The 17,832-nt window shown below is 46.1% G+C and overlaps 1 protein-coding gene across 3 annotated transcripts in view; it reads right to left on the bottom strand.

Annotated features, from left to right (window-relative positions):
* ZHX2 (zinc fingers and homeoboxes 2) overlaps positions 1-17,832 on the bottom strand; it is a 76,701-nt gene that overhangs the window by 33,316 nt on the left and 25,553 nt on the right. For all 3 annotated transcript variants that reach the window (XM_086741216.1, XM_086741217.1, XM_086741218.1), the window contains one exon: positions 12,011-12,082. The gene's annotated coding sequence lies outside the window, so the exon portion shown is untranslated. The remainder of the gene's footprint in view (positions 1-12,010; positions 12,083-17,832) is intronic.

The raw sequence follows: 17,832 nt of genomic DNA, 5'->3' as shown, positions 1-17,832 counted from the left end.
GAGGGGAAATGCCAGGACACCCATCAAGGTTTTCAAGTAATGCCCCGGCTACTTTTGCCGAAGCAAATGGGATGGTGGGCTCCTTTGCTCAAATAAATGAGGTGCTAACTAAAACAGAAAGCACAGCTAATTACTTGAAGTCTTTGAACATCACTGCCTCCTGGGAGGTGACACCAGGGATTGTCTGTCCCTTTGCAGATCTCAGAACTGAGCGTTTGAGGAAGAGCAGAGAGGTTTGGAAAGTGCCAGCAAGACTAATCCTGCTAGAGGCTCCTGAAAAGTGAAGTGAGATCATGGACAGCAATTCATGGAGCTGCACAAAAGAGAAGGTTTTCTCCCCCAAAACAGGCCTGGCACCACATAGCAGAGGTGATGACACAAAACACAGGCATGCTGTAATGCTGAACATGCCGCCCATGGGCCCCCACCTCAGTAGACACTACGCCAGGCCCAGACGTGGCCACAGACATGCACTGCAGGCAGCAAGAACTGATGCAGTTTGAAATCATAATTTATTGCAAAATTTTGGGGTTTTAAAGTAGCACAAAACCAGCATGTTTTAAGGGAGGCTTTTGATAGCCAGTGGGTGGTTGGTATGGCATCATCTTGGCTCTCAGGGTGTTGGGAAGGGGACTCTAATTTTCCAGCAGCTGTCGTGCTATCGATGCCGTACATTGCTCAGAGCTCATTACGTTGATGTTACTGCCACTAAATTTACAGACATAGGTTTCAGGCAGCCACAGAGGAGGACACGACATCTGAGCCCAGTGCTCCATCAGCGCAGTAAACAGACAGAGGAGGAGAAGCAACAGCTTCAACACATGTCTATGGCTGGCCAGAGACCTGATGGGCATGGCTGTGTATTTGTTGGGAGACGAGCAACATGTTGCACAAGCCAGATGTCAGAAGCAGGGACTGTGATTTGCAGGGGTAATTCACCAGCTAAATCTACTAGTTGTTTTTTCACTTTTTTAGTACTTGCTAAGTGGGAAGCCCCAGGCACTGCTGGTGGCACAGTAAATCCCCTCCTGCAGACTCCGTGCCTTTGGGCGAGGAGAGCATGGACAGATAAGCAGAGAGGGGTGGTAGGCAGGTACAGTGCAGAACCACCATGACGCTGAAGCAAACCAACATACTGGAATGATCACACACCTTCATGGCCAATAACCCAGGGATGCTGCTTGGAGCTGCAGCCTAGAAACTCCCCACCCTTATAAATGAGATGAAGTAACCAGCTTATGAAACCTTCAAAATATCTTGCTACTTGTTTTACTATTCAAATGCTCTTTTGGAGTCACCTACCCCTCTTAACAAAACCAAGAGCAGCTAAAACAGCATTTCCTTCCCTGCTGCCACTACTGCAGCTGTTTGGAGGTCACCATCTCCCTCCTCTCCATTTACTGTGTCCCTGAGCACACAGCCATGTGTGAACCAGATACACCACAACTGTTGAACAGTGCTGGGGCCATCTCAGGAGCTGAGCACAGTTTTTTTACCTGGTCAGCCTCAGGCTTACGGACACACTGGAGCCATTCTCGGTTGGGAAGGGAGATGTGCACCATTGTCCCCTCGTGCCTGCTTCTGCCACCACCAAGGGCACTCACCACAGGCAAGGGGATGCAAACCTGACCCCTAGCCTGCCTTGTTTGCTTCCTATGCTCAAAAAACCCTCTCCAGGACCCCCAAAGGTGATGTACCTCATGGTAGGCTCTGGCAGCTTTATGCCACTTTTAACATACAGGGTGTACCTCTGACTTCACTGCCACCTTCGGTGGTCAGGGCCAACACAAGGCTAACGTATGCCATCAGGAGTTCATCCAAATTACACGATACTCAGCAAGACTTGGCTGGAAAGAGATGCTCAGAGATCCTCATGGCATGCATGAAACAAACCCTTAAGGTTTTCACAGGCAGCAAAGTAAGGTGCTTTTGTATCTTCTAAGAAGGGGCACAATTTCTATAGTAACAGACCAAAACTTATCGCAGCAACAGGCAGCACTACATGTTACACTACCACTGCACAAATTTCTTTCCTTTTGATAACACCCAGCAAAAGGAACATGTTTATAATGAAGCAACCCCTATTAAGGCTGTGCTCCTTTCCCCCCCTGCAGGCACACATGGGCTGCTTCTCACCTGTTCAAAAGTGCTTTCTCCAAGTGCCTTGGGAGTATTTTTAGGGGGGACTCACTAAAGTCCTCCAAAATTTTGCTACTGACTCTGGCAGAAGCAAGATCAAAGAAGAAAGCTGCTCCTTCTCTGCACTCCTCAAGTATGACAGGAACGACCTGTCCATGGCCATTCAGTGGACTCTTAATTGCTTAAGAGAAAGCCTTTGGAAGAGCAAGGTCACATCAGGACAGGGATCCATAGAATGCTTTACAACAGAGCTTAAAAAAAAAAAAAAAAAAGCCGTTCCTCTTTGTATTTATATAGTATATAATAATTTTATATAATCTTATCTAATTATTATGTTATATATTTATTATGTTTAAATAATATAAAATATATTTTAATATATTCTTAATGACAAATAATAACAATAAATGCAAGACCATTTCCCATCCTGCTGGAGCTCGAGTCTCCTCCTGCAGTAGATCCCGAGCGCCACACTCGCTCTTCCTTCCTACGCACACTCACGGCAGCATCTGAAAACCAGCCGCCCCGAGTGCTGCGGGGTTTGATTCATCTGTAGCACGCCTGGCTGGATTTCAGAGCGTGGCAAATGCAGTTACAGTCTGGTTTGAGGCATGCAAGCAGATGACCATGCTTGGAGAAGTGCAGACAGGAAACATGCCAGATTGTTTATACCTGAGTCATGACGAATGTTGGCAGTGAAAACTGAGACAACTCAGAGAGCACTACTGTGCTCAGTGCATATGTGATGCTGTACCCTTACTCCACCAACAGCAAACCTGGGACTAAGCACACGTTACCTGTGCAAATATCACAGATGGACTGTGTGAAACAATCTGTGATGCAAAGCACAGGATACTCACGTCCCACTGCATTCACTGGGTTAGGAGACCAGAGCGTCTTCTCCAATGCATGAGCAGACTTGTAGGTTCAAGCAGTCCTGCTTTCAGGACATCAACCCTCCCTGATTTCCAGCAGACACCCTAGTGAGCGAGCAGCGACTGAGAATACAACACTACCCAAAACTACTGACAGCAGCAAAAGATAAAGGAAAGGTCTGGTACGGGTGGTGACAGGAAGCACCAGGCAAGTTGATTTGCAATTTCTGTCACTTCCCTCTCTCCTTTCAATTCACTTGACTCTCTATTCCATCCCTTGATGTTTTTGCTTACCAGGCAGACATGGAAGTAGCAGCATGTGTTTTAAATCAACTGGGACCAGTGAAGAGGAAAGCTTGCAAAGCCTGGGTTAGGTTTAAGCGTAGGGAGTGAGTGTTTGGGCAAAGGGAAGTGACCCTATGCTCAGTTACATGGGGATTTGGGACTGATCACTGACAAAATGAGGCATGTGCATGGGTCCTAAGCCACCATAAAAAAAAAAAAAAAGAGAGAGAGAAGACAGGCCCTCAGGCTTCATTTTGGGCAGTCCTTTTTACTGCAGTATCTCCAAGCACTCGCGCAGTAGAGATGTGCCCTTTGCTCCCACGCAGGGCTTTTTGCCAGCTTGGATCCACCCTTATCCTCAGGGGTGGGAAAGTCAGACCTGCAGAACGCATGCTGTGCCTTGCCAGACAAGGTGCCAGTCCCAAATTACTGCAAATTGAAAGTCTACATAGTGCATTGCTGTACACCGACATGCAAGGAGGCTGAGCTAGGGACCCAGTCTGGTCTAAAGGAGTTCAACTGCTATGTTTGCAGTAGAGTTTTTATTTCCCCTTACAAATCACATCTCAGCTATTCTGGTACAATTTTAATGCACACCTACCCAAACAAAAATACAGGCTCTCATCTCTACTTCTCCCTCCTGAAACCTAATTTCCCCACTCCTGGTAGCTGTTTTCCAGGATAGATCTGACCAGTCAGACCTGCCGCTCATCATGGCACCTGGGAGCAATACACAACAGGGATTCAGTACGCAACAGGGATTCCCCAAACCGCTTACGACCAGGTCTGCTACACCACACAGGCTCCCAGCACAGCCACTGCTTTCCAACAACCTGCTGCTTGCCTCTGTGACAGCTCCGCTCAGGGATGGAAGTGCTGCTGACCTTCCCTGTTCTCCCATCTGCTCCACTGCCCATACTTTGGCTATCAGCCACATCTCTCTCACCCATAACCTGTGGGCACTTCTCCTACACCCCAGCACACAGTACCAGCAGGATCACTATCCTGCAGCAATTTTCTTTGTAACCTTCTCAAAATTTCACTGCAAAATGAAAATTTTGGGTAAAAACATTATTTCTCTGCCTTCTCATCACAATTCTCATTTTGGCTACTTACCCAAAATTTGACTATTACTCTGTAATAGTCAAAAGCATTGCTGCTCAGACCCCTACCCGTGCTAGTCACTGTCACCAAACCCTTCCCACCTCCTTCCAGGGAATGGCTTTGCAGGCTCCCCTTGGTCAGGGCCTTCGGTTCAAACCTCTCAACCCTCCCTGGCCCTATGAGGTTGCCGGATTGCGTTCATTAATGTGGCAGTGCTTGCCTCCTCCACTGCTCAGCAATGCCAGCTTCATCCATCTGCTTGTCAGCTTCCCCCACAACAGCCACCGCCGGTCCCTCCACACCGTCCCTCCGGCACGGCAGGACCTCCTGCCATCCGTCTGCAAAGCCTGTCCCGGCTGCTGCCTTGCAAGCCTCACAGAGGCCCATGTTTGCTATGAGAATAGTTAAACTTGATTTTTGCAGTACGTTTCAGTTCCTTGCTGGCAGGAAATAGAAAGGATTCTGTCCCAGACCTCTTGGGAGCCAGCAGTTGACCCAGGTGGCTGTGAGCACGTGCTGCTTTGTGCTTGTCACTGTCTACCCAGAGACCCCTGTTCCCATCACAGCTCAGGATCACCTTTGGATTCTTCAAGGTTGCCATCAGGTAGCAGAAGATTTTAAATAGAGACCAAAAAACTTAGCATACCAAGAAGTATGGGAGGCAACTCAGAAGGATGCTTTAAAGAGCCATCTAACACACCCATACTGCTTGCAATATTACAGCAGCAATAATATTATCACTATAATTTTTTGTTGCAACAGTACACCTCCAGCACAAACAGAAAGGAAAGCCTTTGCTTTCTTCCTGGCTTGCTAGTAGAGTTCGGGAAAATCTTCTGTACCTCAGTTTACGTGCCTGGGGACTGGTTTGCGTCTCTCTCTGAGCTCTTCACTCCTGGATACTTATCTAAGAGCAACGTGCGGCAGAGACTAGCTGGGCTGCTTTGGAAGGTGGGGTCCTGACACAGTGTGATGAGAGCAGTGTAAAGAGTGAGGACATCCTCCAGGCTGGGATGCTGTTATGGACCTCCTACAGAAAACAGGTATAGAAGATCTTTGGTGCAAGATGGCACTTCTCTTACCTAATTTTACCTATCTAATGTATGGCTCAGAGTGACTGGGCAGAGACCAGCAACTCTGAGTGTTACGTCTGCAACCTGCCTCAAACATCTGTCCTAAAGTAGAGTGAAGTATCTCTGCAAACGGCGCAGCCTCTTAATTGATCTCAGAAGTGGGTAGACAGCTACTATAGAATAACTGTTTAACTTATAGGCAGCTGGGGTGAAACACATCCTAGTCCATCTCTCCAGGTCTACCTTTCTCCATTTATAAGACGGGATAACAGCACCATCTCTGTCTTCTGGAAGAGCAAGAAGCTGAACACATCAATCCCAGGGACCTGATGAGACACCACAGCGATATGCGATGGAGGTACATAGAGACTCAGACTCCTCAGCATACGTCAAAACACTCAACAGCCTTCCCATTCCTCCAGGAAATAAAGGTGTTACTTTCCAAATAAGGTTTCAGTACAATATTAAGGCATGCAATATGAACAGAGAAAGTGTGCGATACTGAAGTCAATCACAGAAAAGGGGCTGGGAGGGAATCCCACGAGAGCAACACATTTATTTCATTATTATATCACAGATGACATTAAGTATCCACCGAGCCCCTCAAGGCAGAACTCTTGCATAAAAAGCATCCCCATTTACCAAGCATGATAGAACCTGCATCTGTTCTATAAATAAAGGGTATTTACAAAGAGAGCCATTAAATACTTATTTTTCTCTGGAGACTGAGTTGTCTGTTCATTTGTCTCCATTGTGGAATCATTCTGTATCAGGGAGTAGAGGAGCTCACCAAAAAAGAGACTAGGAACCAGTCCAGAGCCTGATCCGGACACAGCACCAGCCTCCTCTACAAGCTGGCGAAGGAAACGCATCCAACCTGACACAGAGGGAACATAAAGCAAACAAAATGGGAATGATCTCATCTGCCAGGCAAAGGTAGAAGAAGGAACGCCAGCAACAAAGCAGCGATTAATAAACGCCATCATACTGGTCTGTCCTCACAGAGCTGGCTTGGCACTACACGTTAAAGAAGTGACAACCTTCAGCTGTGAAGAGTAACTGCAGATTTGCATTACATTTGCTTTGTGTCTTGGGAACAAGCACACATTTCTCACAACTAATGAATTAGTTATTTCCTTTCCCTCCCCTTTTTTTTTTTTTTTTTTGAAAGCTGACAGTTCTGGGAGCAGGGAGGGGAGGAAAAAACCCAACCAAAAAACTGTGGCTCTGAAATACACTTCACTGCTAACCCTTTGTAGTAGTAATTGTAATAGTTCTTACTCCAGCTTGCCAAAAGCTGAGTTTTAATTAAATATTAAAAAGCTATTTGTTAAAATAATGTTGCCATAGCAACTAGAGAAAGCTAAAATACCCTGGCGTTTCTGACTCACGGCATATTAATCAACCACCAGCTATTATATAATGAGCATCCCCCCCTGTAAGCGCCCGTGGGAGCCGCAGCACCGAATGCCTGAACCTGCAGCCCCTGAGCCGGGCAGCACTTGCTATTGGACTCTGCTCTCTGTGCATTCGCTGTCTGCCCCTGGCTCAGGCAGGGCTGAGTAGTTATCCAGGTTCAGCCCAGAAGTCACGCATCCAGATATTTTGGGGAAGTCATGCCGGAGCAATTGGGGTCAGCACATCCCCATGGAGGCATGAAGCGAGATGGTGTTGGGCAAGGGGGGGTTATGATGAGAGGCGTCAGAATGGCAGCTCCCCCTGTGCCTGTAGAGGTGAGGGGCTTAGGCGGCTACTTCCCAGCGAGCCCTGACCACCCGCCTCAAATGCTTGCAAATGCAGCGCTTGCACCAGATATGCTTCTATAAGTTTTGGGGTTTTTTTTAACTATTTGAATAATTTCTTGCAGCAGGTGCCTTCCTGCCATGAGGCCAACTGTGCAAAACTCTGAAGGAGCAGAGATTATATCTCACAAAGGCAAACCAACTCTGCTGCTCACCCAGAATAGCTTATTTTACAGACTTAAAAAAAGTGAAACAAAGAACCCCAAGAAAAACCCCCAATAAGTCCCCCCACCCCCAATGTACACCTCATCTCCAACCAAGCTGAAAAAAAAAAACCCTCTACGCTTTGTCCATGCACCGTGAAGACAGCAACCTCAGCCATCCAGCAGTCAAAGCCAGCTGACCCACAGCTGCTGCCGGCACTCGCTGCCAGCCCTTGGGAGGCTCTTCCCTGGGGACACAGCTTGCGTTAGAGGCAGTGGGACTTCTCCCATTGCCTTTGCCCATGCCATGGCATCACCACATGGTCTGCGACGATGGGAATGGCTGCAGGAGTTGAGCAGTTGAGGTTCAGAACAACACTGGCATGGAGGAAGAGGACTGGGAGGGAGAAGCACAACTGCATTGCTCAGATGGAGCTGGGGACAACCTTCCTCCCTGTCAACAACTCAAGTCTGTGCTTTTAACCCCACTTTCCTCTTTTTTTTTTTTTTCAAATGGAAAATAAATACCTAACCACGTAGTTATTAACTGAAAGGAATGTGATGAATATTACAGCATTTGTATGCCAGCTTCAGTTTCCTGCTGCTTTGTTTGGGTGTCACAGGCTGTGACTATGACAACCACAAGCAGTTATTGGACTGATGTAATTTGTGACATCATGCTTAATGGAAAAGAAAAGGAAGAAGAGACACTACCAAAAATAAGAAGACTGGAACAAAACCTGCTTTTGCCTCTAGAAGCATCATCAACTCCTGTCTACAGAGTAAGGCCCCAAAGGACCATCACGCTGGGGATGCTGGAGAGTCAGGCAGCAGCAACCCTGTCCTTACCAATGCCTGGTTAGCGCTGAGCGCCTGGGAGAACCTGCTCTCTCCCCTCCCCTTGGCTGTGGGACAAACTGCAATTTTGCAGTCACACAGAGAAGAAATCTCCTCACTCCTTCCCAGCTAGGAACCACCAGCACAATCCACAGCCTAAGCCTGGCTTCCAGGTCTGAGACAAAGGAAGCAATGGAGGCTTTGGGTAAGACTCACCTCTCCTGACTAAGTTTCTCCTGCTCTCCAACCAACTTCTCCTCCTTATCTCTATTCTTCACTTACTGCAGTACATTCCCTCCCTTTTTAAAAACATAATGTAGTCTGCCCAATGTTTCTGCACAGTCGCCTGACCAAGCATGGGGGAAACATCCATTGATTTTGTGAGGTGTGCACTGTTTAGAGAGGTGGCAAGTGACAAGTGATGACAAGTACAAGTGATGTTTTCAGCCTTCGAAGGTTGCCCCAGCTGGAGTTGAATCGCTTGCCCTGCAAGAGCAAAGAGCCAGCACCATTGCTGCATTTTGCAAAGCCATTACCATACGTAGCACTGGCATTCGTAAGACATATCGCTGTCAGAGCCTTTCTTTGCTTTGACAGAAAGTGTTTGCAAATTCACTGCTCCAGCTCCAAGTAACAGAAAAAATCCACAACCCTGAATCCCCCAAATCCAAATAAATCTTATCTAGCAGTCCACTGCAACAAGCATCTCCTTTATAGTTACACATCCAGAAGCCTTGACATAAATCAGTTAATTTTTCCAAGTTACTTTTCCCCAGGTTTTTCCAACACATGAAAGGTGCTCCTCTGCCAGACCTGCTGTGCCTCCACAGCCCAATGCTGCAGCCTGCCCCAGGCAGTCCCGAGGCCCCACCTGATCTGCAGTCATCCCACCAGTCTGTCTTCACACAGAATGTCCTGGGGTAGGAAAGCAGCCACATCACCATGATACAGCTGAAGATGCTTTTCCTCAAGTGCATACAACCTGAAGGAAACCCTCCCCCAGCTCCCTCCAGGGACTGGTCCCCCATAAAGAAACGGTTGCCTTGCACTGCCCAGGGAACAAAACCCCATCAGGGGATCTTGCCCATAAAAAAAGTGGGTATTGCTTTTAAAGAGCAGAACAGAGATGCCGCTTTACAAACAGGAGGTGGATTAAAGCCCAACAGGTGAATCAACTGGTGCTCTCAGCTCCCTGCCCTGCCTCTTTTTGCTCATCAATGTCACCAAGCCCACTGGAAGCAGCAGGAGCTCCCCAAATCAACACCATCCCTGACCACTCCTGACACACCGTGCATCAGCACTTGGTCTAGCTTCCCTCTGCGTGGGCATCAGACAGAACCACCCTGAACCACTGCTGCATCCCATACTGCCACCCTTCGCAGGGGACAGCGCCTCTGGGGGCAGCTGTGGGCAAGTTTCTCCTTCTGGGTGCTGGGGGGCAAACAGAAAAAGGGAAGTGTCAAAGAAGCCTCCTTTCCCCTCGCTCTATCAAATCTCTTCACGCTGAATGCCTGGTCCTGAAATGTTCCGCAGAACAATACTGGAAGAGGATACAGAGAGCGGACATAAAGGAACACAGCTTTTCCAGCTCTGGTTTCTCCCCAAGCTTCTGAGCAGGACATAGTTTCTCAGGCGGCATCGCCCCGCTGCAGCTATTTCGTGCTTCCCATATCCTCATTCGGGCTTCTGTCATGCAGCCAGAGCAGTAGGAAACAGGTAAATGCGAATTTACAGCCTCCTTTCACTGCTGAGCAACAACTACATCTTGCTGCAATAATTTCAGAGCCATCCGAGACCATACATGAGTTATCTGGGCAGCTTCCAAGCAGCCTGCTCTTGTTTTCTGTCTCACCCTCTTAACACAGCTATGATGTATCAGATGCAGCCACAGACTGCATGCTGCCCTCAGCACAACTGCTTTGCTTTGACTTAACATAAACAACATCTACCTGGGACTAAAAGTCCACTTTTGAAGAGCAAGAACAGGTCCCCTTGTTTATTCCTTTCTTGGCAGCAACCACCACAGGTGTGCATTAGGACACTTTCAACACTGCCTACTCAATAGAAAAACAACCAAACTTTGCTTTTCAAATCAGCAAAGAGTATTTCTAGCTTACAGATATACTTTGAGAGACACAATATGTACACGTGGTATCTTCCCGATGAATTTTCTTCACGTAAATCAGTATCGACTCTTCCCATCACTCTGGAGCCAACACAGCTGTAAAAGAAGAGATGCCAGAGCCTATCCTGTGCAACGCTTTGTAAGTGACTGACAAAAAATAAACACTACAGCTTGATCAGCAGGTCTCCTGTAACAGTTTAAATACCAAGGAGTTAGGAGAAAATGTTTGTGATTCAAAGGGAGAATACGAACTATGGACCTTACTGAGGGAAGATCAATACAAAACATCATAATTTCACATCTCTTTTTTTTCCCCAGTAACTGCACTCACTGCCAGCATCCTTCACAAATGGCTGAAAGTAGGATTCTCTATTCAGCTTTTTTGCTTACCAGTTTCTGAATCCTACCTAGGTATTCATTAAGGAATTTTTACCACATCTTTACCAAACACTGATGGACTCAGTTTCTCACCCTGTTAACAAGACATACCCCTTTCTTTTTTCATACTGATTTCAATTCGAGGTTTTATTCTGCTCCAGCCCAAATAGATCTGTGTTGCTATAACAGAAAACAGGCTGTAAGCCACTGAAATAAAAATGGAAAAAAAAACTCTGCTGATTTCCAAGTAACCATAGATTTCCATCATAGAACAGGGTAAAAATGAGACAGGAGTTGGGCTGATTTTAAAAAACCTTAACCCCCCCCCCCTTATTCAACCCCTCTGCTAAGAAAATTTACTTACAGGAAAGTGACGGAGCCCAGACCATTGGCATCCAAACGCCAGTCCAAATTTCAGCCCTATTATCCAGCCTTGCACTAGCCCAGAGAAGCTGCCCCAGGAGCCCACACTGCACTAAGCGTGCAGCCAGGGATTCTAGGTGGGGCTTGCTAAGGTTGGCCTAGTGCAGCCCCAACTTGACCACCTGGAGAGCTGCAAACCACCCACAGCTGCTAGGAAATCACAGCCCAGGTCCTGTGGCAATGCAGGAGAAAAGGCTACAGTGCAGCTGCTCCCTAAATATAAATATAAGCTCCTGGCTGGTCTGCTTTAGAGCAAGGGAGGGAGTCATGCATGCAAGTGGCTCCTGTGGTACAGAAGTTCCTCTGAAGTTATACTACCAGATCAGGGAAGAACTAAATATTGGATAGTTTTCTGTTTTTATCACAGGACTGAGGTGCTACATGTACACATGCAAAAAAACAAACTTAAGGCAAATCTGTTTTCTTCTCCCCTCTTGAAAGACACCAGCTTTCGTTGTGAGGAATGCCTTGCCTCAACTCTCCAGCAAGTTTTTGTCTTTCAATGGCTGGTAAAGCTTGGAAACAACAAACAAGCTTCAGATGGTGCTAATGGTCCATTCTGTTGACCATATTCTCAGTTAAATGCATTCATGTGGTTTATATCTGCAGTGAGATAATTATTCAGCCTATGTGGTAATACAATGCTGACTTTATTTTGTGGGTTGCAAAGAGGTGCCAAAGGCACACAACTGGTTCCAAAAGACTGGATTTGCTTGCTGTAAACATTTCTTAAAGTGTCTTTAAAAAAAAAAAAATCATCCTTATGTTTGAGCAAGCTTGGGTTTCTCATTTAAAGGAAAATATTTAAAAAAAAAAAGCTACTCACAGCACTGTATTTCTTACATCCTGGGAATCTCAGTACTTATGCCTCTCTGAAGGTGAGCAGAACTTCTGATACCTACAAAAGAGGGAAAAGCTATGTAAGTTAGGGGAAAAAAGAGGAGAAAATAGTAGCCATCCCTTCCACTCCCTGACTGGCAATTTAGGTTTTTTTGCCAGCACCTGGGAATGCTGACTGACAGGAATTGCAGCAATTCCCTTTTCCACTGACCACCACTGACAGAAGCAGAACTTGAAAGATTTAGTGCTCCAGCCCTCTTACAGTAACATGATGAACCTTGGGGGCCTCTTAGGGAAAAAAAAATCCACATTTCTTAGGCCAGGCAGACAGTGGAGAGCACTCACACACTGATGTCCAAAGATACCACTGCTGTGGTTTGCACTGGAAATACCCACAAAACATCTGCTGCAGCAGACGTGTACCAGAACAAGCTCTCTTTTGCTACTGAGAACTTCTACAAAATGCCATCAAAATTGCCTTTCTCCTCCTTAAAGGGACTCACCTGCTGTGTCTCAAAGCTAAGGTTGGCTTTCCTCATTTTTGCCCTTTTTTTTTTCCCCTACCAAGAAGGGAGAGGAAGGTTTAGCTTCAGCAGCTGCAAGACCAGAACTGATATAAAAAATATCCCGCTGGCCATGGCTGTATGCGCACCTGAGAAACACTGTGCCTGTGGGTCTGCAAAGAACAGCTAAAGAGAAAATAAGTGGTCATGGGACCGCTCTGAGTAAAAGAAATACATGCAGCAAAACACCCTGCTACTCCCTCAAGAAAAGAGGCAGTTTATTGATTCTGCAGCACCAAGAGCATAACCTACATTTTCAGCTGAAGCTGAAGAATTTGAGTTTGAAACTTCATGCTCTTGTTACCTGGCCAGAGGTAGATCGTCTGGCAAACCCAAAAGAAATCACTCTCAATCTTTTGCTCTTTCCCAACAGTTTAGGAAGGTATGTTTCGGCTCTTTCCAAAGGAAGAATCTACTCGATTTCCTGAAATAACATCATGGCTATTGGAGGAGCTGGGAGGCCAGGAGCTGTTACACAAGCAAAACAATTTTTTAAGAGCTTAGAATAGAAAAAGCTGCATGTTTATTCATAGATAAAAGGGAAGCTGCTTCCCACTTTACTCCATCTTGGAGTAAGGCAAAAAATGCTAGTTTCACTGAATTGTAAAAGAGAAATAAACACACAGGATAGCTGCAGATTTTGTGCTATTTACACCTCCACTCTTTTTTTGGACTTTGCCGGCTGCCTTCTGCTGCCCTTCCTCCCTCTTTCAGGTCAAATCCCCCATTCTCCCATCACAGTCCACAAGCTCAGCGCCAAGCAGTTTCTGTATTTAATGGGCTTAGGCCAGTTATCTTACACCAAATCCACTCTCTGAAACCCTGTCTTTTCAGTGCTGTGTCCAACACACAAATATGACCCTACATCTTGCCAACAAGGACCAAAACCACCCCTATGAATAAAACAATTTTAAGAACAACAAAATTGCCTATAGGGTAACACAGCCCTGTCTTTCCCCTGATCTCTAACCTATGCTTAGAAAGTTTAGTAAAATAAATATTTATGTAAGGTGCTGTTGCTTCCTAGGACTGTATAACGAGCCTTGCAGTTTTTGATGCTTTTCCTAAAGACGCAGCTGGTGAAATTTCTGTGAGGATCCCCACTTTAGGAAACGTAAAGCAGGAAGAAATCTCCAGGGTACCTCTTCAGAAAATATGCAAAAAGTTTCTACCCCTTGTGGCTACGAGAATATGATTTTGGTTTAACATAAGAGCTCAGCAACAAGTTGGCTATATATATATACACACATATATATACATACATATTTCAGATCTTTTAAACAATTTCATGGTTCCGGGAGATCTGCTACTGCTTTTGAAAGCCTGGAGCGAGGCAGCAGTGAAATGAAGGAGTCACAACCACATTTCATACAGAAACATCACTTTTTTTTTTTTTACAACAGATAGGTAATTACTAATGAAAAGAAAACTCTTGCCCAAGTTTGTTTGTGCTGAACATCCTTGCGTGGGCAGCTCTTGAGCTTCCATGGAGACACATTTTTTCCAAGCCAGTTCAAGGCAGGGAAGTAGCTCTCCCTGGCATGAAAGCATCACTTCTTTGAAATGCATCACAACTCTGGGACCAGGTGAATTCAGACCAGACCTCTCTACTCCACAGGAGGGCTTTCATGGAGGCGTCATGTCCTCACCTACATGAGCTGTGCCATGTAAATACCTGCACAATCAGAGACAGGAGCTGGGGAAATTTGTATCTGCTGTCTCCAGTGGGGTGTCCTGCTGAGTACACACGTAAAAACAGGTGACGGTGGTTTATGAGTTACCACACACCGCCTGGTTTACAGAAATTGCCTCTGTGTCTGTGTACGTAGCCCGCAGCTCACAGAGGTTAACTCCAGCTACCCCAGCCCTCCTTCATTCTCTGCATGCCAAGCAGGAGACTCAGACACCAGCCCCAGTCCTGCTTTGATAATCTAGATGATTTCCAAACAAAGTAACATCTCATGGCAAAACAAAACAAAATAAACAAAAACATTTTAAAAATACTTTTTTTTTGGAGTATGCAACTTGATAAACACCAGCACTCCGCATGGTTTCTGGAACCCAAACATTACAGCACTAACCACCTGAAAATGGGATTGTTTTGCTTTGTTCGCCATGAAATTTCTCCCAAAATATAGACCATCAGGATATCCTTAGTGAGCTGCAATGTAAATCTGGAGCTGCTATTAGGGCAGGCAAGAGAAATAATGATACTTTTTAGCTACTTGACAGAAAAGTTCCTTTGAGACTCTCTCAACCTACAGAAATGATCAATTCTGCAAAAGAACATTTTACAGACAGAATTGGAGTTGGGAGCCCTGAAAGCACTTGCTTTCCCCAGCTGCGCTGGAGATAAAGAAAAATAAAACCCAAGCTCCTCCTGACCTCTTTTTTTGAAAGATGCCCCCTCAGTGGCTTACACCCTGCTGCCGGACTGCCGAAAGCATCGCTGTGGAGCAGGTTGTGCCCGTAACACCAACCCTTCGCAGCCTCACAAGGCTTTGGTGCTTCCCACTGGTGCTGCCAGTGACCCATCCCCATCACCCGCCTGCCCCAACGCCCAAATTTTGGTGGGACAGACAACAGGTTGGGGTCACTTTTCCTTCATCAACCTCATGAGCCCCAGGATGCTGCTTTTCTGCAGCAGCCCCTGCTCCTCACCCCTCCGGAGTTTGTATGGTACTAGGCATTTATTAACTTTTCAGTAGCTCATACCTAGATTTCCCTAAAAACTACCATGATCAAAATTACCACCTTAGCAATCTGAATTACTTCTAACACTAGACTAGAAATGCCTTCTATCGAATTAAATGTGCACAGCTGTGTCGGAAATGGGGGGTTTGCAGCCCGTAGATTGCAGACTGTTATTACAGCATGATTAGCAGATACAAGTGTTCCTGAAAATCGTCTGTATCCACACGCTGAAAATCCCAGTTATCCTGGCAGATCCTGAGTGCCTCAGCAGCTCCTGGCTGCAGGACTGATCCTCGTTAAACATTCACCAAAGCCGGCAGACTTCAGCGCAAGGCAGTAACGTGCTCATGAGCATCCTTTACTTCAACACCTTTTAATAAAGCTAATAAAATTAATCCATCCCTGCCCCATCCCCATGACAAAAGCATAAAACACAAATCCACAGTTTCCATTAAATATCTAAATAAGTGGTGAAAAAGCCAATAAAAAACCCAGAAGTGCTCTCAGGTCTCTGAGTAAGCACACACACCTTACGCAGACGGTGATGCTCAGAGAGGCCCAGGGATATCCCCTGCACCTCTCCATCCCCAGCGGTCTTACCCTACCCCACTCAGTGCTCAGCCACCTTTCTCCAGCCTTTTGAACCAAGCTGAAATGGAGATGGGTATTTCCACCCCAGAGCAGCTGCGCCCCAGCGCTCCCCGGGAAAGCCACCAGCGCCGACCTGGAAAACACAGGGTAGGAGGCTCCTGCCAAGGGTCATTTTCTCCACCTCAGCAGTGTGACAACCACTTGCACGAGGGCTTTATCTACACTGAATTATTTGCATATACAGACGAATGGAGCCTGACCCAGAGAGTCACACGGAGGCCACGGCACGCTGCAGCTCTGCAGCCTTTGCTTCCCCCAGGAAAACTTCTATAAACTACAGGAATGAACGAACCTTCTCTTTACAATGCCTTCCTAATGTTACCAGCTGCTTTTGGGAATATTCAGAACCATGAAAATAAGCAAAGAGCAAACAAGAGCAAAATAAGAACAAATAAGAGCAAAAAGCAAATAAGCTGTCTGGAAAAAAAAAAGAAAGGAAAATGTTTCCTAGGTTTAGGTAGATTTTCACTGTTACTGCAGCAGTGTCACAGAAACAATTCCCCCTCCCCTAGAACTTTAGAAGATTTCAGAAAATATGCTCTATTAGGATGACAGCAATCTTCTTACATCCCACCAGGGAGAAGCACAAGAGCGATGCTCCAGGGTAGCAGACATCTAGGCCAGGCAGCCCGGGTAGCCACTGAGGCCACCTTTGTCCAAAAACTGCTCCCAGGGGACTGCTCTGACCACTCAGCCACAGGCTGTTTGGGGCGGAGGGGATGAGATGTGTCTGTCCGTAGTTTTACTTGAAGCCAGTACCTTCCTGTAAGAAGATGTGGTTTGACTTCTGGCAGCAGCCACAGTTGGCCTCGGCTGCAAGGCGAGGCAGGGACTGATGACGGTCCTGGCACTGGATGGCCAGATGGACCACAACTTTCTGATGCTTCTCATCCCAGTGCTTTCTTAAAAATGTGCAAACAAACAACAATGTGCAAACATTAACACCCAGGGCCTCGGCGCAGGGGGATGTATTCCCCACATCTTCACTCAGGTTGTACAGCCTTTCTGCACCTCACTTTCCGTTGTTAAGCCTAGTTCATTGAGAACCAGAGCACTGAACCAAAATGAAAGAGAATGAGAAAGCATTGCTCAAAGCGGATTATATTTACTTTTCAACACAACATCCAGCTGTGGATGTTAGCACCAGGAAAGGTATATTACTTTCTTTCCTATCTCCTTCACTGTTCCCAGTTTCCTTCAAAATCAGTGTTTTCTTGAAGGGTGAGAAATCTCAGTCTCATATAATATTTTAAATTGCCAGCAAAGGCTTTAAAGCAAGGAGAAGAATGCTTGATCACATAAAAATATTCAACCAGAGAGAGCGCGATGTCCTGTAGGGTTCTAGTCAACAGAAAGTTCATCATTAATTTATATGGCTTTTAGTAGAGTTAAACAATTTCACACTATTCCTCCTAAACCTTGCATTTCAGACTGTCACCCTCTGGTTAGTTACCTTCTTGCCCATAGTAATAAATGTGTCAGAAAACAGTTGTCAGACCCTCCTCTGCCAGAACCATGATTGATAACTGTTTTCCAACACAGCGGTTGCTACAGTAGCACTGTTGTAGGACGCTTTTGCTGCCCAACGTAAGCACCACAATAACTTTTATTTTATTTTTAAACAACTGAGCTGCAGACTGGTCATCTCTAATTAATTTTCAGAGCATGTCCAACCCTTGTGTTCAGATCCATCCAGGTGCCATCATACAAGTTTGCTGAAGAGATGTGGTGCATGTTGTACACAGGGGACACACCCAAGAATCACACACTCCTTCCTCTCCCCTCCAAATACCCCAGCTCATAACAACAGCAGTGCTAGAGAGGAAAAGACCAACAGAGAGAGAGAACTGAAGTGAACACAAGACAAAAACATGCTAACCCACATGAGTCCCCATGGTCT

Source organism: Chlamydotis macqueenii, chromosome 2 (assembly GCF_036417535.1).
Source record: "Chlamydotis macqueenii isolate bChlMac1 chromosome 2, bChlMac1.mat, whole genome shotgun sequence".
NCBI classification, from domain to species: Eukaryota; Metazoa; Chordata; class Aves; order Otidiformes; family Otididae; genus Chlamydotis; species Chlamydotis macqueenii.
The sequence above is the reverse complement of the archived record's forward strand: the minus strand, read 5'-3'. Positions and strand labels throughout refer to the sequence as shown.